This window comes from Anas acuta, chromosome W (genome assembly GCF_963932015.1).
Source record: "Anas acuta chromosome W, bAnaAcu1.1, whole genome shotgun sequence".
NCBI classification, from domain to species: domain Eukaryota; kingdom Metazoa; phylum Chordata; class Aves; order Anseriformes; family Anatidae; genus Anas; species Anas acuta.
This window is the reverse complement of record NC_089016.1, coordinates 10,184,066-10,190,128: the sequence shown is the minus strand read 5'-3', so window position 1 is coordinate 10,190,128 and position 6,063 is coordinate 10,184,066.

The window sequence follows — 6,063 nt, the reverse complement described above, 5'->3', positions numbered from 1 at the left end:
TGGAGGTCAGACACCTCCACTACCAGCAGTGGTCTTTGTCCCTGTAACTGCAGCACAGTTCAGCACATGAAACACTTTCTAAGACAAGTTAGAGGTTCCTTAGGAAAAAAATAGAATAAATACAAATAAAATAAAATAAAATAAAATAAAATAAAATAAAATAAAATAAAATAAAAATAAAATAAAATAAAATAAAATAAAATAAAATAAAATAAAATAAAATAAAATAAAATAAAATAAGTTGAAATGACCATTGGAATCTGAGAAATTCAACCTAAATCTTAGTAGACACCTGGACATCCATGGTTCTCTTGGGTCTTGTGTGGCAAACTCAGGATGAAAACTAAAGAAAATATGTCTTCAAGTGGCTGTAGCTGTACCCATGAGATTGGCCTCTTTTGAGAAATTGCCCCTTCCACCCACAGAAACATAAATTGAGTAAAGTGAAAAGAGCTGCTTAGTCTATAGAGTAGGGCAAAGTCCTACTTCCTGTGCTACAGATGCAGAAGACAAAAAGAATTGCATTGTGCCTGCCACTACTCTGGGACGTGTAACCCAGGTCAGGCAACTTTACCTTAGTGCTGACAAGTCCATCACTAAACCATGCTCCCAAGCTCTACATTTACACCTTGGTTCTCCAGTGGATGAACCAGCTCATCAATTTCCTATCTGGGAGATCCTCTACCCATACACTAATCTCTTCTTCCTCTCTTACTTGACCAGCACGGTTACTGGGATGTGGAACACCCTCATCATTGTGCTGGTGCCTGACACCAAACACCTTCAGATGCCTGTGGCCTTCTTCCTGGGTTGTCCTTCTTCCTGAGTTGTCCTCCTTGCACAGCTCCAGCACCCTGCGCCAGATGCTGGCCTGCTTCCTGGCTGGGGACAGCACCCTCTTTGCTCACAGAGGTGGGAGCACTCTCAGCTGCACCTCCTGCATGACCGCAGTGCTTCCTGCTGGGGGCCATGTCCTATGGTCAGCCCTGGGCTGTATGCCATCCCTGTTCTCTGCAAGGCTCAAGAACTGGAAGGTCTGACTCCAGAAGGCAGCTGTACCTGAACCAGGGGAATTATTTCTTCTCCTCCCAGCTACTGTTCTGTGGCCCCAGTGTCATGGACACCTTCTGTGGTTTTCTCCCATTGCTGGAGCTGTCCTGCAGTGCCACGGTGATACTCATGGTCTTTGATTTCATAATCTACATTTTGGATCCAATCTTCCTCTTCCCTCTCACGCAATTCTCATGTGTGTACGTCCTGTGTTGACAGGCCCAAGGCCTTATCCACCTGCTCTTCTGTCCACACAAGTGTCACTGTTTTCTATGATACTGCCATCAATGTCTGTGTGAAGCCCATAACAGCCTTCCTCAGAGATTTTAATGAAACCCTTTCCCAAGTAAACATCATCCTCCCAGTCACTCCTCAGGTTGCATAGAGGTGGTGTGGGAATGGTGAGAGAGGTGTTGGTGGAGCTGCAGACATTGTTATAAGACCTCTCTCAAAGACCTTGTAAAGGCCAGATAAAGGAGAGGTGTTGGTCAGGATTTTGAAAAGGCATCTTCTACAAGAAGGGTAAACAGAAGGATGATTAACTAAGGATTGATGAAAATGCCAGCTTTAAAGATAGCTCTCTAACCAAATCTAAACTAAAACCCTCAAAACTTCTCCTTATCTCAGATCCTGAGCAGGCACCTTGAGCAGAACACCAATCCCTCCTTTGACACCATTGCCATTCCCTTAACCCTGTAGGGTGACCTCTAATTCCTAAACACTAAAATGATCATCTGACCCCCAAAGCCCACCACCATGCACACAGCACATCTCAGCTTCAACCCCACTCCAACCCATAACCTCAGCTGCTTGTCCCCTTGGGGCAGGGCAGGGACTGTGACGTCCTGCAGCAGTCCCATGGCGTTGGAAGAGGCATGTGAGGTGACAGGTATCTGATCAGATTAGAGGCCACAAGGAGGAGTTGACTGGGAATGCTGGGATGAGGTCAGGTGTGCCTCAGGATGTGCTGGGCCTGCAGGAGGCACATGGCTGTGACAGAGGCTGGGAGGTCACTTCTGTCTCTGGAGCTAACAGACCAGCAGCAGGAATGTGGCACAGATAGGGACCATAAAGGGCATGAAGCATGCTCAAGGCATTGAAGAAGATGGTGAGGCACCTTCTGTTCTGGTCAGGTGAGAGACCACAGGAAGACTGATGGCATGGGAGTCATGGTTGAAGTATAGTTTGTGAGACCATAGAATGAGAGAATGGCTCCTGTTGGAAGGGACCTTAAAGGTCACCTAGTTCCAACCCCCAGCCATTAACAGGGATGTCATTAGCAGGGATGCCTCCTATGAGATCAGGTTGTCCAGGACCTCACATAACCTGCACTTGTTCAGCTCCAGGGATGGGGCACCTCTGAGATCTCTCAGCAACCTGTTCCAGTATCTCACTACCCACTAATTGAAGAAATTTTCTCCTCAGCTCTAAGCTAAATCTTCCCTCTTTTAGCTTAAAACCATTCCCCCTTGTCCTATCATTATCTGATTGAAGAAAGAGTCACTCTCCATCTTTTCATAGCCCCTTTTAATATTGAAAAGCCACAAAGAGGTCACCCCTGAGCCTTTTTTTCTCCAGGATGAACAGCCCCAGCTCCATTGAGCACCACGCTCTGGGTGTGACCTTCAAGCTAACTCTTTATCCAATGAATGGTACAGCCCAACAAATACATATCTCTCCAATTTGGAGACAAGGATGTCATGTGGGACAGTGTCAATGGTCTTAGAGAAGTCCAAGTAGATGACATAGGTCGGTCTTCTCTTGTTGTCTGATGTGATCACTCCACTGTAGAAAGCCATCACATTGGTCAGGCATGATTTACCCTTTGGAGAAGCCATGCTGGCTGTCTGAGATCACCTCTTTGTCTTGCATGTGCCTTGACATTGATTCCAGGAGGATCTTTTCCATGATCTTTTGAGGCACAGAGGTGAGGCTCATCATTCGGTAGTTCCATGGGTTCTCATTTCTACCCTTTTTAAAAATGGGAGTGATGTTTCATTTTTCCTGTATCCAGTGACTTCACCCGACTGACAGGACTGTTCAAATATGACAGAGAGAGGCTTGGAAACTACATCAGCCAGTTCCCTGAGGAACCTGGAATGCAAGTCATCAGGCCCAATAGACTTGTACTTGTTGAGTTTCTTTAGGTGGTCTCAAACCTACTCTTCACTTACAGCAAGTGAGAATTTGCACACCCGGCCTCCATCTATGAGTTCAGGGAATGAAAGACTTAGTAAGCCTGACTGGCAGGGAAGACTGAGGCAAAGATGTTGTTGAGTCCCTCAGCCTTCTGCATGTCTGTCATTACCAGTTCACCCTTCTCATCCATCAGAAGAGGGCACTCTCTCCTTGGCCTTTCTTTTCTGAGCAATGTATCTACAGAATCTCGTCCTGTTATTGTTTTCATCCCCTGCTAAGCTCGGTTCCATTCATGCCTTGGCTTTCCTTATCATATGCCTCCACATCTGAAACTCAAACTTGTGAGAGGGCCTGGGAAAAGTAACCCTGGATCCACAGAAGCCACCTGGGAAAAAAATCCTGTAGGTAGGAAGTGTGATTTTGTGGAGGTGCAGAGCTGATGGACACATTGTACAGGATTCTCCTAAAGACCTTTGTGTCCTTTTCCCTCCTGACTACAATGCTACTTCCTTCTCAGGAATGGAGGAGGCAACAGAGGTGAGACAGATACTCTGCGATCATGAATGTCGTCAGAAAGCTGATCCCAACAAGATACGGGGAGGTCAAGAGCAGCCTGGACAAGAGACATGTGAGATTATGGGGTGGGAAGAACAGCATGGCCAGCAGAAATTAATGATTTCATAGAGACAAGAGGATTCCTGCAATGCTAATACTGCGGTAACACTGACTTAAAACAGTCACATATGGCCCTTAATTATTTGAACCAGTAATTTTAATCCCTAAACCTTAATGCTACTACAACACTCTGAAAGGAATAAATTTTCTCTATTAATAACTGTTATCCCTTCACTTGAGACTAACAATAACATGCTCTATTTAACCCTAGACTCCTTGGCAGAGGTAAAACACCCGTAAACCACAGAGCTTCTCCATACCTCAACCACAGACGTGACAGCACAAGCAGAACACCAAACAATCCCACTAAAACTTTGCTTAATCTCTAACCCAGAAAGTGAAAAAGAGATACTGAGGGGGCTAGAGAAAGCTCAGCTCTGCCTCAGGATCTCCTGTCCCAGCAGCAGGTATGTGACTGTGGCAGTGACTGTGAGGTCACTTCTGTCTCTGCACTTGATAGGGCAGCAGCAGGAACGTGTCACAGAAAGGGACTGTGAGGTCATTTGTGTCTGGAGGTGGCAGGTCAACCTTGCCTTCTCCCTGGGATCTGCACTTTTGGGCTGACATCTGGCAGTGGCCCTGCTAGGCCAGCAGAAGGCACCTGCTTGGCATGCTGACTGGGGGATCCCCTCTGCCTCCAGACCCAGGAGGACCCAGGCAGAAAGAAGGCCCCAACATGGGTTGTCCTGTCCCTTCTGCTTGAGTCCATGACTGCACAGCAGGAGGCACAAGGCTTGGCTGTGTCTCCACAAGAAGCTGCAAGGCCAGCAGCAGGCCCCTGGCTTGGAAGGTTCTGCTGAGGTGACTTGTGTCTGGTTGGCTGAGAGGCCGCAAGGAGCCTGCTGGGTTGGGATGCCTACTCCAGGAGTGGATTCCACCCTGATGGAGCTTCCTTTGGTAGTAGGAAACAGCAGAAGAAAAAACTGCCACAAAGTTTGCATTGGAAGTTTGGTACTGGCCATGAGGAGGAAGAAACGTCCAGGGGAACAACTGGTCTTGCTGATAGTAACAGAGGCAAAGAAGGCATTAAGTGTCTCAGCCTTTACAGCATCCCTTGTCACTGGGTTTTCCCCCCAAAATCCAATAAATGATTATGATTCTCCCTAATCCTCTTTCTTTTAAACTATTAATGTCATTTTTATTTTATTTAATTTTTATTTTATTTTATTTTATTTTATTTTATTTTATTTTATTTTATTTTATTTTATTTTATTTTATTTTTTATTTTTTATTTTTTATTTATTTATTTTAATTATCTTTGACAGTAATAGATGGATTGAGGTCCAGCTGGGCTTTGGCCCTTCTAATTTTGACCTGCACAGCCCCATAAAATTCAGGACACAGCTCCAGACAAACTGACAGCACAGAGAAAGAAAGCACAGCAAATGTGGAACCTGACAGCCTTCCATCCCCTGCCCTTGAGTGACTGTGCTGCAATTCCATTTAGCTCGTTACTCCTGAATTTTCCAAGTTTCCCTGGAGCTCTTGCTGTGCTGCTGTCTGGTCAGAGATAGCACAGTCACACGAAGGTTGAACTGTCTGCCTGCTGGCATTAACAGCTGATAGAATGGAGCATCACTGTGGGTGAACCTTGAGAATCTGCAGGATTTTGACGTCAGAAAACTCTTGACTTCACATGGAGAAGAGCCCAGTCCTGTACCAGAGGGAGAGAAACCCCACCCATCAGGGCAGACTGGGACTCTGCTGAGTGAGTAGTGGCCAGGAGGAGGAGGCCCTGGGCACCACGAGGGATGCCATACGAGCAGTGGTGCCTGCTCACCAGGAACCAGGCCAGCTTCCTACAGAGCTGCCTTACGAGGAGCATGACCACCAAGAAGATCTGAGTTATCACGCTCATCTCAGATCTGCTGTGACACCACAGAGATAAGGGTCTGCAGCCAAAAAGGAAAGATGTGGAGGTCTTGGAGTCCTTGGGAAAGCCATGTATAGACAGGGTGGAGGACTGTGACAAGGCTGAATGTCCCAGCAGGACCAGGTCTTTGTGTCCATGGCTATGGCTGTTGTGTCTGTCATTAAGGCCAAAGAGGAGACAGGTTTTCATTAAAGCACCAGGGCCTCATTGCCTCCTCACAGCCACGCATGAAGCAGGCAGGGGTCGTACCATTCTCCTGCACTTGGCCATGCACATCCCCATCTCCTACTGCCCCACAAAGAGCCCGGAGAAAGGTGTGGAGGGAA